The sequence below is a fragment of the Chamaea fasciata genome, unplaced genomic scaffold (genome assembly GCF_029207755.1).
Source record: "Chamaea fasciata isolate MVZ Bird 193981 ecotype frontalis unplaced genomic scaffold, bChaFas1.0.hap1 SCAF_17, whole genome shotgun sequence".
NCBI lineage: Eukaryota > Metazoa > Chordata > Aves > Passeriformes > Sylviidae > Chamaea > Chamaea fasciata.
This window is the reverse complement of record NW_027094102.1, coordinates 2,033,524-2,051,773: the sequence shown is the minus strand read 5'-3', so window position 1 is coordinate 2,051,773 and position 18,250 is coordinate 2,033,524. Positions and strand designations below refer to the sequence as shown.

At 46.4% G+C, this 18,250-nt stretch overlaps 1 protein-coding gene across 4 annotated transcripts in view; it reads left to right on the top strand.

The window, feature by feature from the left end:
- Positions 1 to 11,044: 11,044 nt before the first annotated feature.
- The window catches only part of ZNF217 (zinc finger protein 217), a 28,664-nt gene continuing 21,458 nt past the window's right edge, over positions 11,045 to 18,250 (top strand). The window contains exon 1 of one of the 4 annotated variants that reach the window (XM_066198662.1): positions 11,045 to 11,067. The gene's annotated coding sequence lies outside the window, so the exon portion shown is untranslated. Of the gene's footprint in view, positions 11,068 to 12,422; positions 12,529 to 12,929; positions 13,156 to 13,404; positions 13,622 to 18,250 lie in introns of those variants that run through there. The other 3 variants (XM_066198658.1, XM_066198659.1, XM_066198661.1) reach the window with 3 other exon arrangements.

The window sequence follows — 18,250 nt, the reverse complement described above, 5'->3', positions numbered from 1 at the left end:
CTGGGAAGATTATTAACTGCGAGGGTTGCTGGCTTTCCAGTGCTACTTATAATTATCAAACGGCTAAATGAATAAAGAATAAGGAACGTGACCTTGTCACCCTGACTCATGAGTGATTGTCAAGTGAGGGATCCCAGTAGGTCAGATGCTGAAGTCTTCATTTATTTGTTTCGTTTTGCCGTGAACCACAAATGGGAATGCTGATCTCCCAAAGACTTTTGTGCGTTCAGACTTTCAAGATTTTATTTTTTTTAATGTGCCTTAAACCCACGTGTTCCAGGAGAGAGAGCCGAGGGAATGTGAAGCCAAGGCCTCTGACTCCAGTGGAGGTTTTCCCATGAAGGATTGCAGCAGGATCGGGTTCCTGGGTGACACAAAGGGAATTTAGGCAGTGCTGGGGGTTGGGGGAGCTCGCCGAGGAAATAATTAAAGTGGCAAGCGAAGTTCCAAACGAGCACTGCTGATGAAAGAGGCAAACTCCGCCAAGGAAACGTGAAGGTTCCTGCTCTCCTCTCCTTTAATTCCCAACAATAAAGATCCTTCCCCAAACCAGAGGCGGGGGACGGGAGCATTTGCATTTTCTGGGGTGGGGGATATCACTCGTGTAGGAGCGGCGATGGTGTGGAGGCTGTGGGATGTCACTGCCACCGCTCCAGGATTTGGGATGGCTGGATCAATACCACTTGGCCGTCCTTGCGAAGCACAACAGGTCAATAAATAAGTTTGTCAGCGTTTTTCTCGCTTGCAATGCCGGGAAATAATACAGGTCACTAAAGAATTGTCACCTTTGATTTATAAAGCTAATTAAACGGAGGTGCGGTGGATTCTCTCGAATCATTTAGCGAATTAAAAGGTACAGGGGGAGAAAATTCTGCAAGTGAGCCCAAGTGAGCCAGAGGAATACTAAGTACGTCTGATTTCTTCTCAGCTCCTGGAGTGAACTGCCCTGAATTCCTGTGACTGCTTTAAATACCTGCTTTGGTGCTGCTTACCCCTTGTCTATTGACGAGATAGAGTTTGAGATTCTAGGAATTCAGCACAACTTCAGTCTTGAAACAACAGATATTTTCCTGAGTGATTTCTTGCTTTTTCTGCACTCCTATTGTTTTGCATGATGTTATATCATCATACTTGGGTTTACATTTTCACTGGGATTCATTTCGCGTGCAGACTGGCTGAACTCTTGTATTAACAAATATTTCAGTTCAAGGCACATCGTAAGAGTGGATTTTGGGAATGCTATAATTTTTGTTGGGCTGTAAATGAGCAGCTCCTGCAAACTTAAGTAACAGTTCTAGGATTTTTTATTTTAAGCAATGGAATTTCCTTGAGCACCTTTGGCTTGCTAACAACGAGAGAATCCCAGACAAGAGTTTAATATTTCACGGCATTAGGATTCCTTTGTTTCATTTAGATTAAAAAATCTGGATTTAGGTTGCCTGCATCTGACTGCCATGGCCCAAATTGTGCCTTTCCCGAGGAGAACAGCCTGGCTGGGGATTCCTGGATAGTGCTGGATGAAGGGGTTGGGATATGTTCAGTCTGAAGGAACCAGGACAATGAATGGGGGGGAAATGAAGCGGAGTGGTTAATGGAAATATCTGCAATTTCCCTGTGGGATTTGGCATTGGGATGACAGGTATTGTCTCCAAAGCCATGAGTCAATACATTCCTGCCAGGCAGCAGATCCCAATCCACTCAGCCCCTCCTTGGCTCTGAGGAGCTGATCTGGGGCTGGTGCATTTCTGCCTGGGATTCCCTGCACAGAAATTCACCTGCTGTGGGATGGCCCAGGGAACAAACTCCACGATAAACCTGGGCTGTGTGTACAGGTGTGTGAGCCAACCCTGCACCCTGTGCTCAAAACACACCCAACATTCCCCAGAAAGCGGCACGAGATCTCCACATCCATTCACAGATCGGGGAATTCGGGGTGTATGGAAATTCACCCAACATCACCGCACAGAAACTCTTAATTGTGCTGCTCCTTTAGCCAGAAATTCCAGCTGAGGGACAAAGGCAGCCTTTGGATCTTTCTTGGATGAGGACAAAAAATTACTTTCTCCATTTTGGTGAATGAAAAGCGAGGTGTGTGCAAATATCCAAGCTCGGAGCAGCCCTGCTAATCCCAGGGGTTTGCATCTTCCCGTTCTCCCTCTCCTTGGGCTAATTACTGCCAGATCCGTGGATTCGGTTCACTCGCTGTCACACGGCCATTGTGTGGTACTCCTTAAAGGTTTTATTCCCTGGCTTCAGTGGTTGTGTCCCACACTCGTGTCTTGGGGAAGATCCTGTGCCTTTCCAAGCGCCTTCTCCATCTCTGAAATGTAAAGTGGAGGTGTGAACACATCGATGCTTCTTTTGTTCCTGCGGCCGTCTCTGACTTTTAATTAAATTATGAACAGCTTTCAGTGAGACTCTAAGACACTCCTACAAAATGTGTTTTTGAAGAGCCCCACAAACTCACATCACCTTGGGCCTGTTCCTGTGTCAGACATGAAAGCCGAGGACATTAACGCAGTGCTCCACCCTCTCTGAGCCAGCACCAAAAATGGGATATTTCCCCAAAAAGTCTTTTTCCTCCCTTGAAAAAGGGTCAAGTAGAAACAAAGGCCGTTCAGGTGATAAATATTTCTTACCGAGAGTAATTTAAATCGATGAAAATATTTATAAAACTGAGCATAGGTGAGTTTAGTCAGCCTGCTGACTTAATGTAACCGGTTATTATATTGAATACAAGGTGTAGTGTCACTACAAACCCATTAACATTCACCGTGTGCCTCCTTGCTCAAAGCAGTTAAGGCAGTTATGAACCTGTAAAAAGGATTAGTGATTTTACTGCCCTAGAAAAGGATCCTTCCCCCTTTATTCCACAAATCGGCGATTTTATTTCCGAAGCTGAAACAAAGGGAAGGGCTGTGCTCCAGCGAGGAGATGCACAGCTCCAGGCTGACAGCTGGAGCACTGGATATAGGATGGCAGCTCTTGATTTGTCAGCATGTTGCTATGGGATGGGAATCTGAGAGTGGAGTAAAACGCCGCTGAGATATTCTGGGATCTCCCGGTGCTCGCTCCAGCCCTCGTCTCCACATTGGCTGCAACTTCCAGGAAGGAAAACAAATCCTCCTGATGAGCGCAGAAAGCACATCCTGCCCTTCCCGTCTTCTCTCTGCCTTTGTGCACTGGGCTAAAAACTGCCAGAGTGAGGGGCAGCACTGGAAAGGAGTTTGGGAAAGTGGGAATGGGAATGGGAATGGGAATGGGAATGGGAAGGGAAGGGAAGGGAAGGGAAGGGAAGGGAAGGGAAGGGAAGGGAAGGGAAGGGAAGGGAAGGGAAGGGAAGGGAAGGGAAGGGAAGGGAAGGGAAGGGAAGGGAAGGGAAGGGAAGGGAAGGGAAGGGAAGGGAAGGGAAGGGAAGGGAAGGGAAGGGAAGGGAAGGGAAGGGAAGGGAAGGGAAGGGAAGGGAAGAGGGGCTCAGCATGCTGGCATGGCCTGGGGCACTGAAACTGGGATCTCCTCCCTTCTCTGTGGGATCCAGGGGCAGTTCTGTGGGATCCAGGGGTAGTTCTGTGTGGGATCCACAGCAGGAGACACGAGATCTCCCTGCAGTAGAAATACACAGGGCACGTACTCTTAGTGAGCTCTTCCCATCTCTCCCGAGTGTCTGTGCAGGTAAAAGCAAATTAAAATTTGCTCAATTAGCTGCTTCCATGTACAATTATCTGGTTTACATACCCGAATTAGAATAATTACATGCCTAAAGCAGCCATCCAGCTCCACACACATTTGCAATACTCCTCGAGTTCCTAATTTCTCTTGAAAAAAAAATCCACCTATTGCTGTCTACACCAGCGTAATTACGGAGCTTTTCTGCACGAAACAATCACATTCACTATCACCTTTCAATGCCTGCTGGAGGTATTTATCTAAACCTACACACACAACACCAGAGGACACAGCAGTAGCAGGTTGCACATTCTTCTGGACTCGTTAAGGGCTTTAATTCACCTCTCAGCCTGACAAAGATACAAGCCCCGAGCAAAGTGCCCCAGCAGCAGCAGGAAGTGTGCAGCAGGAAGGGCTTTTTTCACGTGCAGGGTTTGTAGTGTCACCAGAAGTCCTTGATAAAGCCCCGGTTGCATCTGTTGGGCAAGGATTTTGTCAGCACCGAAAGCTGTTGTGGGAGACCTGGGAGAGAGGTCGGCGATGCCACAGCTCCCCACCGCCCGTGTCCAGATTCTACTCCAAACATTTTGATTTCCTCACCACAGGAACCAGCTGTCCTCACCAAAATTCTTACAGAAACGTCATTGCTATAAAACTAGAATATCCCATAATTCTGGGAGAACACTCTCCTATTAAAAAGCCCCAGATCAATTTTTTTTCTCCTATTTAACCCGACACCGTCTCAGATGGATAAACTGAAAGTGTTTGACATTTGTCATATCATGTCTGATCGTTTAATTTCTGCTTTTGCTCTCACAGAACAAGTCACCTTCCTCTTTGTCTCTTGTTGGGTGTGTTACTGCCTTGTTTGAAAACATGCCTTTTAACTGGACAAAAAAAAAAATTCATTATATCAATTTAAAAAGAAATGCTGTCAGAAACTTCTTTATGAAGTAAGAGCTAATTTCTTTCGAGAAGAAAAAGAAATAGCCATACAGGAAATAATGTAACAATGGTGAAAACGAAGCAAAATCTCATTCTTTACTTTGAATAATATCCTGAGCCAGGCAGGCTGCAGGAAGGTATTCCTGTGTCCCATACACAATGCTTGCATTGTGCAAAGCACCAAGGTCCCATTTTGGATTTCCACGTGTGAGTGGGACTCTGGCTCGTTGATGGACAGGTTTCAGGGGGCTGCAATGTCCCTGCAGCACCGTGCCCATCACACCCCCCACCCCAGCAGAACAGGAGGTTTTAGAGTCAAAACTCCCCTTAAGCCACTAAAATGCTGGGCTGAAACCCCAGCTGCTGGAAATTTTTGTGGCTGCATTAAAGGCAGGAGTGTGATATTGATATGCACCAGCTGAAGCTCTGCTCTAGCCCCAGCCTTGTCATCCTCATCCTCATCCTCCTCCTCCTGCAGGGCCAGCACTGGGAGAGAAGGCCCACAGGGGCAGCAGGAGCTCAGCATTTCATATATGAATTATAACCTGGCAGGTTTGCTGGTATTTTCTGGCTCTCAGGAGTTGCTGAGTGTGATATTGGCAGCGTACTGACCAAAATTCCCTGGTGGGATTGTCTGGGAAGTTTGGGCACAGGTGGTACAAAGAGGCTGCGCTTTGGGCTCGCTATTGAAAGTTACTTGAAAGCTTCTTAGGTCTGGGAACTGTGGGGTTTGTGTTCCCCTCCCCATTCCACCCAGCCCAGAGATGCCAAATGTTCCTCACCTGTCTGCCCCCAGCACCCTCCTGCAGTTGCAAAACCTCATTTTTTGCAAGAGGGAAGCAGAAAAAAATAGAAATCAAATATACTCAAGAAGTGCAAGAACAGAGGTCGGGTTACTTGTCAGTGGTGAAAGGGGAAAAGGAGAACGTGTTTGGAAATAAATGATCCATTTTTCTGGTGCTGGAGAGTAATCCTCAATCCCCTGTGTGTGGGAACAGGAGGCAGCTCTGTCTGGCAGGGCAGGGAATTCCCGTCCCCACTGGCACTGGACACCAGGAGCTCTGGCACACCCCCGGCCCTTTGTCCACTGTCATGCTAATATTCCTGCCTGGAAACAATCCCTGCTCTCTTTTAGCACCTTTCAAATGCACATTTTGTGCCACAGCAGCTCTGCTGCATTCAGGACCCAGAAGCCTCAGGTTTTTCTTCCTGCATTTCTGATACAAGGAGGAAGTGCTGCTGCTGCCAGTACAATGGGAAGAAACAAATGATGATAACAAAGGCCCGAGCTCAGGGAATTCTTTCTGGTGGCAGATTAGGATGAAGGAAAAAAAAATAACCCCAAAAAACTGTTGCAGCCCTCCAAGAATGGTAATTCCACGTCAGGATTGATCAATATTAGCTTTCCATTTATAGAACACCTTTCATCCTGAGGCTCTGTGGTGTTTATAAATTAATAAACACATGTGCAAGAATCCCACCATCCATTATTAATGCTATCAGCACTTTCAGTTTATGAGAGGTAATTATCATTTTTAACAGCGTGAAAAGTCGTGAAAAGAATCACAAACCCACTTTTTGTATCCTCTTCTCTGTAATTTGGGGAATTAAATGCTGCAGTAGAACCACGGCCCAGTGAGGACACGCTCTGAGGTAAATACTTTTGCAAAAGTATATGGCTCAAAAATTAACTGAACTGCCACGTTTTCTGAGGGGTCACACCTGACAGAGCCTGGGTAATCTCACAGCAAAACCTTTACAAAATGAACACCTCCTTAACTCTGAATTAATGTGCAGGGATGCCTCAGTCTCTCTGTTATCTCAAGGCAGATAATTTTGCTTCCTTGCTCCTTAAGGATTTGCCTCCACATCACAATTACCAGGAGCAGTAACTGCCATCTTTAAAGGCAGTTTTGGTCTCAGAATACACTCGGAATATGCCATTGGAAGTAAAAGAATTAATCTAGAAATACCTGTTTCAGTTAGGAAACATTTTGTGTGTCTCCATTTCCATTATTAGAATCTACTTCCATCATTTTGACGACAGACCCTGTAACAAATACAATCGGTGTGCTTGAAATTTTGATTTAAGATCAAGACAAAGAGGAGGAAAACTTCTATAACTGCAGGCAGAATAGAAAACGGCCCCAAAAAGGAGAAGTGGAAAAAAGGTGACATTTGAATTACACATATAGTACAAGTGTCAGAACTGGAAAATGGCTGTAAAATTCTGCTTTATCTGCATGAAGAATCCAGCATATTACAGAGCTCACGAGTCTGGAAAACAAAGTTTTCCAACTGATTTCGTAACAAGCTGGCACTGAGCTCTCTAATGGAGTGAGGAAAATTACACTAACAAATAGAGAATTTAAACATGTCGTCCCATCCAAACAATATATTTAGGTTTCAATTTTAGAACCAGTTCAGTGCACACCTACCTCTGCATGTGAGTAGTCAGCACAGGGTTGGGCTTTTAATATTAGACTTGTTTTTAATTGAAGAATGGTGTCAGGTGCTAATTAGCATGAGTGAATGTGCTTCTATTTTGCCATATCCAAGCCATAGAAAGAAGCAGTTTATAAACTGAGAGTGAAAAGGCTGGAAGCTCGAACTAATCAAGGAAGGGAGAGGATTAACAGCCAGTCTCCAGATGTAACTCTTGATATTGAGAGTAAAAGCCACGTGATACCGGCTAGGACAATTTGGAAAGTTACAACAAAAGTTTGAGGCCTCTGGGGCTGATAACTGATCCATTCTGGGCAGAGGGTTTGACTTCATCATCCGGGGCTGTTTATCTTCCTGAGCAGCTTTTTTCATAGAATTTGTGTTTCACCAAAGCATTTCTCTGCCCTCACTGCCCTGCGCGGATGCATGTGAGGCTCAGTTCTCTTTCCAGAAGAAGGCTTGCATGCTGAAGACATCTTCTCTCTCCTCCAGCCATTTCTCAGAAAAGATTTTACTTCTCCATGCAAATCTTTATTCTCTCTCTCTCACTGAGTAGCAGCAATGCTGCTGTGACTCTGTTGTGATAGAGCCTATCAGACAACAACCCTGGGCTTGGATAAATACCAGGAAGATCCCAGAGATCTTTCACCCCACGAGTTACAAGAAAAGAGAACATTCACATGGTGCTGTGCTGTCATTTTGAAAAGGATCCATTTGCAGAACAAAGTACAGGAACAGAACTGCAGGTTGAGCAAAAAGAGGAAAAAAAGGAGAGGTTTTCTTTGAGAAATCTCTGTGCTGTTGAAGAAGCTTCTGTTTATTTGTGTTTTCCTACACTAGTGCGCTGCGATAAGGGAAAAGAAAGGACGTCACGCTCGAAGTCTGTAAAAGTTCATACGCGGCGAAAACAAAACAAAATCAAGGTCAAACAGAAAATCTTTCATAGCTGGACTGTCAATGCGCCTCGCAGGACTCGAAATCTATGAGTTTACACAGACAGGATGTACAAAACAGGGACAGAACCCCCCCCCGCCGCTCCTTTATCATTACAAAAACAAACTGTTCTACGCTCAGCGTGCTGCTCAGACAGCAAATTTTAGCGGGGCATCAAAACACCTCCAAGCAGCACCCAAACAGCGCGGAGGGCGTCACTAGGGAACAGTTCGGGCCGGAGGGCAGAGGGGGCAGAGCTGATGCTGCCCAGGGAGGCTGGGACCGAACGTGGGCTGGGGACACAGATCGGAGCACACGCCGGAGCCAGGCGCATTCCTGGGGGAGGGAGGGAGGGAGGGCGAGCCCCGCCGCGCATCTCCCCGCGCAGGATGCGATGTCACAGCGCTCCGTTTGTCACCCTGGTGGCTCATCCGTGCCTCGGGAGCCCTGTGGCAGCCAAAATCTGAGCCGAGCCCGCCGGCACAGCAGCCCCTGCACGGGCGTTTCCTGTAAACACGCGCTGCCGCAGCCGCCCCGAGTGCGCGATCCGGGCGCGGGATCTGCTCTCGAAATCGTGCTGAAAGAGGCGATTTGTGCGAAGAAAACCCAACGACAAAACCAAGCCGCGGAAGGCCGATAAAAGCTGCTCACAAGCGATTCCATTCGCTGGCCTCGCTCTCGTCCGAGCGTTGCACAAACAATTTGTTTTGTAAGCGAAGGAGCAACATGATCCTGATTTTGCCAAGCGATGTTGTCGTGCAGAAATGGAGGGTGCAGAATTTTATATCCCAGCTCGTGGCCCAACGGCCCAAACAGTTCTAAAAAGGGCTTCTCGAGCCATTAGGTCACACTCTGAGCGTGCTTTCAAGCTTATCTCCTTCAAAAGCCTAAACACCCTGTATTTACTTTATTTATCTATTCATGCCAGCAAACAGAGAAATTTCATGTAATGACTTGACTGCTGGAGCAGGGGCTTTAAAAAACCCCCCAAAAAAACCCCCCACAAAACGACCGAATTTTGGGACCCCCTGGGACAAGGCTCGCCCAAGATCACGCAGGGAAGTCTGGGGCAGCGCTGGGACTGAGCCCAGCTCCCCTGAATCCCATTTAGTGCCTTAAACCACACGACAGGCCAGATTTAATAGCCGCCTAAATATGAATGTAAAATGAGCGAGTCCCTGTGCAGAAGAATGAAACTTGGCCCATCTCCTGCTGCCAGGGACAGCCCAGGCAGTTTTGCTGCTCAGGTCAGTTGTTTGAGACAAACACCCCCAGCATACCCCGGAAAGATGTTAAATTTAGGTGAAGGCTTCCTGCTGCCTGCTCAGCTCTGTTTTCATTCTCCCTGACAGCGAGGAGGCTTTTCCCTCCTTGTGCTTTCGAGAAGAGCAGGACTCGGAGCCAGATCACAGAACTTCCAGCCCGGATTTTTGCATAATGGAATTGTACTTAATGTAATTTTAAAAGAACTCAGACATTTAAGCAGGAGTTTGGGGGCCCGCAATGAAACCTTTCAGCTTTCAGCGGTGTTATTTTATTTCTTTCTGTTGTTCTGGAGGAGATTATCACAATTTCGGGCGTGCTGCCTGGTTCCCAAAGTCTAGTTTGGGGCTAGGTTGAATATTGCAAGACTGTGGAGTAACATATAGTGCAGAGCAGTAAACACAGCTCTGCCAGGGCCTTTGGTGTCGAAGTTTTTTTGCCTCATACATAAAATATCGACTGGGGAAGCCTCTCCAGAAGGGCAGCAAATGTCCTCAGCTCGGGGCAAAACAGAGGGAGAAGAAAATCTAGGATTTGTTTTTCTCAAGTTGGCCCTTGCCTCGTATCAAACATTTCCAGCGCCATGAGGATAAATCACAGAGGTCACCGTGGCTAATCTATAAAAATAAATCGGATGTTTTAATTTCACTCCTGTAATGTGATATTATATGATGCATTTTGAGCAAGAAGGAGAAAAGTTTCAAGATATTCTCTAAGCCTCTCCTTTTTTCTCCTGAAGTAGGTTTTTTTCTCTTTGTTTGTTTGTTTTTTTTCTTTTTTTTAATGTTTTTTCATAGAGGTCCCGTATCTCAGTGAATAAAAACCCATGTGGCTCCTGTGTTCTCTGCTCAGTCATGTTTGCAGTTATCCAGAGCCCTGGCTCAAGGGAACAGCCCTTGTGATCAAGGAGGCCAGGAGATTTCACATGGGAAAAGTAAAATTTTAAAAAAATTAAATGGGGAGGGAGCAAAGAATTGGTTTTGGTGTGTCATGAGAACAAGAAATACCACACCTGACTCGGGGAGTCTTTGAGGACACCGAGTTAAGAGCAAAAATATAAATTTCATATTTTTATAAGCTTGTGTGCCTTGAATTTGTTTTTAACTGTTCAATACAAAATCTTTCAAGGTCTCTCTAACATCAGAGCACAACAAAAAGAATACATTTTTAACAGATTGTTAAGAGTCATTTAGTGCAGCAAAACCTGGTCACTCCCACACCCATTTCCAGCAAAACTCTGCTTTGTTCTCCTGGCCTGGCCTCGCTGCCATTTGGAGATAATCAATACTTAAACTGCTGCAAACTTGGGAGTGTTTGTGGGATCAGGTTTGGTCACATAGTGCAAGGTGGTGTGCAGCGAGTTCCAAAGAAATGCATTCTGCTCTTGCAAGACAAAGGAATATTTTGCATGCACGGATAAACACCCGGCTCCGATACATCCTACTGCAAAAAAAAAAAAAAAAATCACATTACCACCGGCGGAGATTGTGCAATAAGCTCTCCTGTGTCAATTCAGAACTCCATCCAGGGCAGTGGGGAAGGCGAGGATTTAAACACCTGGAAATCTGTGAAGGTAAATCCCTTTTCCTCATGGCTCACACAGTTGAAGGACAGAGAGATTTTTTCAGCCTTCAGGAAATTAATTGAGGCTGGCCTCCATCAACCCGTTCGAAGGGCCAGGACATAAATATCTGTACTTTAAAAATTTGGCCTTAGCAGGTTTGTCCACTTCATGAAAATAAATCTGCTTCCAGTCAGCGTGAGGCAACATTCAAATTTTCTCAATAAAGATATTTCCCCTTCCAGAATTACCTGGTAAGTATATTACCTTCTTTATATTACACGTTCTGTAATGGTTTTGATTAATCTTAATTTGCCACATAAGCGACCTAAATTTCAGCCTGGGTAGGTTTGCTCATTTTAGACTGGGAGAACATTTTGAGAAGAACTTTAAAAAAAACCCAGATTTAAACCCCCCCCCCCCCCAAACATTTTAGCTGCAATTATTTTAGAAATGTCCTCTATTCAGGCAGGATGGTTTTTTTATTGAAAGAAACAAGCCCCTGGGTGTGATGTAAGCGTAGTGATGTAAACTACTAACTCGACTTTAGCAGGTCTCGGTGTGTCTTTGGGGGAAAAAGCAGCGAGCACATGGAAACTCACCTCCTTCTTATCCCATTTACTTGAAGGAGGTGCTAACCTCGGAGTCTAGCAGAGATTAAACACTTTGCTAACAGCATTACAGATTGCATTTAACTCCTAAAAACCTCCTCAGTGCCAACTGGAGGCACTTGGAAATGTATTTCAAGTCTTTGCCGGCTGCACTGACTTCCTCCGTAGTGTCCATCCCTCTGGAGCAGAGAGCACAGCTGGGTGTAGGAAAAAAATGAAAAACGGATGAACCCTTGGCCTGTTTGGGGCAATTTCCACGGTAAATCTGTGTATTCTGTTCCCCTCCTCCTGATGTGTGCCAGGCTCATCTCTGAGCACTCGGGACCATCGGGGCTCCAGCCACACCACAAGAAGGGATGGGGGGTCATCATGTCCCCAGTGAGGCACCCCAAGGATGACAAAGGTCAGTGCTGATGAGGTGTATTGGCTACGATTACATTTGTGTCGGGGTGACACGGGCTCTGTCGGCACTGTCCTGGGTGACACCGGCTCCGTGGTGCTGCCCTCAGTTTGTCACTCAGGCGATGCCCATCGCCAAAATCCTGCGTCGCGAAGCGCCGAGCCTGGCCCTTGATGGCACAGGGAGAGACGGCCCAGAGGGAGCAGCACGCTGGGAATCACAGAATAACCGGGACCTGGAAGGAACCTCTGGAGATCACCCAGCGCACCTGGGAGCAGGTGACACAGGAACTCATCCAGGGTGGGCTTGGGATGTCTCCAGAGAGGGAGACTCCACGCGGTCCCCGGGGTCAGTCCCAGGGCAGTGCCAGTCGCCACGGGCAGCAGTTTCGTCTCATGTTTGGGAGGACGCGGCCGTGTTGAGGTCCGCGTCCATCACCCCTTGTCCCGTCTGAAGGGACGGGGCGTGGCCATCGCTGGGTGTGGCTCCGGGGGCGTGTCCTGGGGGCGTGACCAACGTTGATCGCAACGCGCCGGGCGCGTGGCCAATGAGGGCCCCGCCCCTTGTGGGCGTGTCCAGGCGCGAGGGGCGTGTCCGAGGCGGGGGCGTGGCCCGGGGCTGCCCGAGCAACAGCTGCCGCGGAGCCGTTTACAAACAGTGCCCCGAGCGCGGCGCGGCCGCTCCCCCGCGGCGCCTCGGCTCAGGTGAGGCAGGGCTGGGGGGCACCTGCCGGGGGCTGCGGGCCCCCTCCTCCTCCTCCTCACCTTCCCCCCGCCCCCCCCGGGGGGCACCTGCGGGCAGGCGCAGCCCCGTCCCTCGGGCTAGGAGCCTCTGCCGTGAGGGGCCGGTTGTGGCGAGCGAGCGAGCGCGGGGGGGGGCCGCTGCCGCCGGATGTCTGACGGGTTCGGGGCGCAGCCCCCCTGCCCCGGTTCGAAGCCGGGCTTAGAGCCCGCCGTGTCCCCGCGCTGTCCCTGGCCTCCTCCTCCTCCGCCTCCTCCTCGTGTGGCCGCGCCGGCCCCGCCCGCGGCCGCAGGTAGAGCGGCCCCTCCCGCCGCCCCCTCCCCACGCGGGGCGGGCGGAGCGGAGCCCGGGGCCCGGAGCCCGGAGCCCTTCCCCAGCTCCCTCCCAGCCCCGAGTTGGCGCTGCCGCCGCCGCCCCCTCCCCTGGCGCCCCCGGCCGGGGCCGCGCCGCCGTCCAACACCTGGGGGGTCGCGGGGCCGAGGCGCCGGGCCGGGCCGGGGGCCGCTCTGGGCCGGGGTGGGGGCGTGTGTGCAGCGACAAGAGACTATTTCTTTGTGAGTCAAAAGATGTTCCTGGAAGAAGGATTTGTAGTAAGTGGCTCATGGGGCGGAGGAGGGGCGGCGGGGGGGGGGGGGGGGGAGTGTTAATGAAAAGTTTATTGATCCGTTTTGGCAGTTTTTTGTTTCGTTTACCTTTGTCTTTCAAAGACCAAAGCCTTCCCGAGCATGTCTTTAGCATCGTGTTTCTTTTTTTTTTTTTTTTTTTTTTTTTTTTTTTTTTTAAAGGGGAATAGGAAGTTTAGAAAATAAATAAATAAGCCTCAACTGACTTCTTAAGCAACAAAAGAGGTTGCCAGGCGAGGACAATAAAATTCTAGAATATCCAGAGATTGGATTTCATTCCTGTTCCGTGATGCCCCCTGGACTTTCTGTTTTGGGGTGTGAGGCTTTTTTTTTTGTTTGTTTGTTTGTCTCCCACACAGAAAACCTGCACCCAAAGTAAGGTCTGTATGTTCTCTAATGAGCCATCCCATAAAATGTGCTTGTGTGACTCCCAGTAAGTATTTGAATTGAAGTGTAATAGTTTTGAAGTGGTGGGGAACAAAAATCTTTCTGTTGGGTTATTGATCTGCTGATGAAAGGCGTTTGAATGTGAAAAGGGTTTAGTTTTAGGGGGGTTGTGTGTTTAAAGGTTTGGTGGGGGTTTTTTTTAAGGCAACTTTTTTTTTTTTCATTTTTGAAATGACCTTGAGAGCTTTAAAACTACATCAGTTTCTACCAGTGGGTTTGAGGGGGAGGCAAGGAGCAGAAGAATCTAGTGAAAATCGAAAATAGAAATAGGAACTGAAGTATAGCTGCAGTGAAATATTTTCTTATAGAAGTACGTGAAAAGGGAAGTTTTTGTAAGAATGTGTGAAAAAGAAGAGAGGGAAATAACGCAGTTTCAGATGCAAGGAGGGGAAGGGGGGGGAGAGAGAAGGGAGCATATCATTCTTCACATTTTATTAGGCCGTGAAATGCAGGAGCGATATGATCTGGAAGACACAGAAATAAAACGCCTAACTACAAGTTGAATAGCAGGCATTGACTTGCTGACCAACGCTTCCATGCTCGGTGGGGGCTGGTTCTGTGCCTGCAAAGGTAGCAGAGCACAGGGCTGTGACAATGGCTTGCAAATGCTTTAACGCCATGTTTTATTGCTCTTAGGAGCTCTTATTAACTGGAGGTTTGGGAATAAGGCTGAGACTTTAATTTGGGATGTCCGCACTGAGGTTTCAGCCTTTCCTTGGATAATGGAAAAGGACAGTTGCAAATAAGTAGGATAAACTGCATTCTTTGGCAGAGGGGGAGGGAAGAGGGAGAGGGTGGAGGAGGGTTTTTTTTTCTTCCCCTTTACTAGTTCTGTAACTGAGTCAATATTTTAAGATCTGTAGCAGGAATGTGGCTTTGTGATCACTGATCTTTCTGCAGCGTGTTTTTTTTTTTTTTTTTTTTTTTTTTTAAATGAGCAATCTCGTCACGCTGAGAAAAACACTTGGATTTTCGATCTCGCAGCTCCTTCCTGAAATCAGCATCTGAGTTTTCAAGTTTTGCCTTTTAAGTTTTTCAGGGTGGGGAATATGAAAAATAACTTTAGAACCGTGGTTATTACAGTGCTTATTGATTGGCTTGGCCTTCAGCCAAGCAACTCTTCTGCATGCACCAGAGTTGCTGATTTAAATTCTGTGGATTCTTTTTCATAAGTTAGCCTTCTTTTTTTTTTTTTTTTTTTTTTTTTTTTTCTTTTTAATCTTGAAGCAACATATCTGGCAGTTGAGGAACAGTAGATCAGTTTTTAGTTAAGGTTGTTCAATTATGTCTTCATCGCTCTGGAGCTGGTTGAATGACTTGACATGAGATTAAGCACAACAAAAGAAAAGGCAGGGGAACAACAGCTGCCTTCCAGTACCAGAGCTCCAGATTCTGAGCACTTCAGCGTTTTACCTTTTACTACTATTACGTGGTGTCAGGTTTAAATGTGATTTTTTTTTTTTTCTGTCCGCCTTTGCAAGAAGCTCAGGCTTGCTGATAACAACATCAGCCACTCACTCAAAGCCTGCCTCTTGGTGTTTTTTGGGGGTTGTTTGTCTGCTCCATTTTTTTTTTTTTGCAGAAAATGATCTGAGGATCTGATAGCGAGCGGTGAATTGATCTCATTAACTTTTAAGACAAAAGTAGCAAACAGTCCCCACTAGTTTGTACTTGTTTAGTTACTGTGTGGTAAGAACTTTAAGGTGTGTCCTTAATGGCAACTGACGATTCTTGCTGCGAAGCCTTGTTTATTTTAGGTGGATGTTTTATACAGAATTTCCAGTGGGACAAATTACTCCGCTGACTGCACTTATTCTTTCTGAAGGCTGAGTTGTGTGAAGCATGAGAGAATGATTTTGCCATGCTGCAATCAGGATATATTTAAAAAATTGAAGCCATTAACTTTGGCTGTGTATTTTAAGGCTTTTCCTACTTCCTTTGTTTAAACATTCTCAAACAGTGCATATCATAGATGAGTTTAAAACATTCTTATGGCGCTGCTGGGGCCGAATTTAAAATTAAAATGAATGCCGACGTCCTTGTTGATCAAAATAGAAAAAGCATTTCTTTAAATAAGTGGATGTTTTCTGGTTTTGAGTGTGGTGAGGAGGCTATATTAGTGTCTTGTAAACAAAGTTTCATATTAAGTAGTCTTTAGAGAATGGCTTCCAGGCTTTGCATTAGAGGATTTCTTTCTTTTCCTCTTGGAGTGAATAATGTTTTTTGGCTTTTGCTTTGTTTTGGTGGAGGGATGGGGGGGAGCAAGATTTAGAGTAGGGGCTAGCTGGAAAGAGAGGAAGATAATAAACTTTAGCACCTTTTTATCAGACTGTCTTACACAAAAGGCTACTTGGTTCTGGTTTCCCCTTTCATTAGATCACACTCCAGAAATTCCTTTTTGAGCACTTCTTTCTAACCTTCAGAAATACCTCCTCTTGCCACTGTATTTTCATTTAGAACCGTGCTGATAGATTAATACCATATTTTACACAAAGTGCTAAGTTATTCCTGTGATCAGGGGGAAATTATTTTAAAAGGGAACTGTGGCTTTCACTTAGACTTTCAAAACAGTGATTTACAGTAAACTTTTAGTTACAAAAAAAAAATAATCTGAGAGTTTGCAATTAAGAAGCTCTGGGGAAACGTTGAGTAAATTTTAACTTCCCTTTGTTCTTTGGGACTTTTTTTGTTGGCCCAGCTCTTTCTAACCTGAATCTTGATTTGGAATGCATTGTCCTAGGAGAAGATTCCATCCAGCGTGTATGTAAATACACTCCCTCTTTCCTGTGTTATGAAATGCTGGCATATGGAAGGAGCAGCCCCCCCCCTTTCCCCAAGGTAGAAATGGGCTGAGCTTTTCTTTTCTTTGCGAGAAGCTGAAAGAAGAGTTTGACCTTTGAACTCGGCCTCACACTTCCACGCCCCTTTCAGGATGATTAAATAACCGAGGATATTTGCCTGCGTCTTACGCTTATTTATCTCACTTCGAAATGTTGTAATACTTAACTGTTGAGGCATTGTCTTTAAATATAGCAAGGAGGGAGCCTTTGGGTTGTGCAGCGGGGCTGCCATGTGCCAGCTCAGCCCTGGCTGGGGCCACTCTGCCTTTCCAGCCCCCCTCGGAGCCTTCCCACATCTCATATCTGCGTTATTTGCAAATTGCTTTTTAACTTTTAACCCACTCGGGGGCCGTCGCTGGTGACCCCCTCCCCGCTTTTCTTAAGGTGACTTTAGGAACAAAAAAAGTTTTTCTTCCTGGTGCATGAATGCGCGGAGGGGATTCTGCTGACTACTGTATGCGTGCTTTGAGAGAGATGTGACTCATTCCACAAGAGATTTGCAACTGAATACAAAAGTGAGGAAAAGGATATGACCGAGCTGTGTAAGATTCTCAACACATGTTGTATTTTAGGGTGAAAAAAAGTCTTTTTCAGCCTAAACTTACCTGGGTTTTTATGTGCTTCCAAACAGAAAGTTGCTGTCTCAATTTGTTTTTAGAAATCAACGTGTTTGTTTGTTGTGTTTTTTTTCTTTTTTTTTTTAAAATGAAATTGCCAAATAATCTCCTTTTGTTGCTGATGAGGCTTGTTTATGCCAAACGTGGGTGTGTGTCAATGGGAAAAATACATTAGAACTTCTGCTGTTATAATCATATGACTTTGGTCAGAGCACAGTTTATAGCTTATCATAAATCTAGCACTCTTGATTCTTCCTCCTTAATTTTTTTTTTTTTGAGGCACTGTGATAAGAGCAGACTTTGCAGTTTCAAAGTAAAACAGTGTACACGCAGGGTAAAAACGAGTTTGAAATTAAAAATATAGGTGACATACGTGTTTGGAAACACAGTGAGACGGAATTGCTTATCAGGCTGCCTTGAGGATTTCAGAAGTAAGCGCAGGAGGAAATGTGGTTAGAACATGCAGGGAGATCTATGTAGATCAGGGCGACTTCAAGATTGGAGCAGAAAAACCATCCAGGCAGAAGTGAATAATTGACTGGATGGTGCTTTTCTATGTGCTGCAGATTTTTATGTAACTAAAAGTATCAAAGTCTGAGTTTGTTTATGCGCAATCGGTACACTTGCATCTCTCACTGTAATAAAGGGAGTGTAGTTTGCCTCTGCCTGAGCTGCATCAGGGAAACCGAGGCCTTTGTGCTGTGCTCACACTTTATTGTGATGGCAGAGGGCTGGGTGGGTGAAATCCTGGGGCTTCTCTTTTGGTACTCAGGAAGAAGCAAATTAGAATTGCTCAGATTGACACCAGGGGCTGATGGACAGTGTAAGGAAAAATGGATGTGAAGGTGGCCCAGAGAAGCCTCAATTTCTATTCACCTTTCCTGTCTGTTTCTAACTTTTTTTGTTCTTAACTCTGGTAAAATTGGGGTCTGAAATTGCCTGTTAGAAAGCTCAGTTCATTGCAGGTGCTGCCCAGGCCAGCTTGGCCCTGTGCAGCCCAGGCCTGTGGATCCATCCTCACATGCATCCCTGCAGCCCATGGGGAGGGATAATGTGAGCCTGGGGAGTTAAAAAGTCTCCATCAGTCTCTGGGAGAAAGGAGGCAGCTTTTGGAAGTGTCTGTTTCTATCCCTTTTCTGTTCTAGTACCTTCAGATGC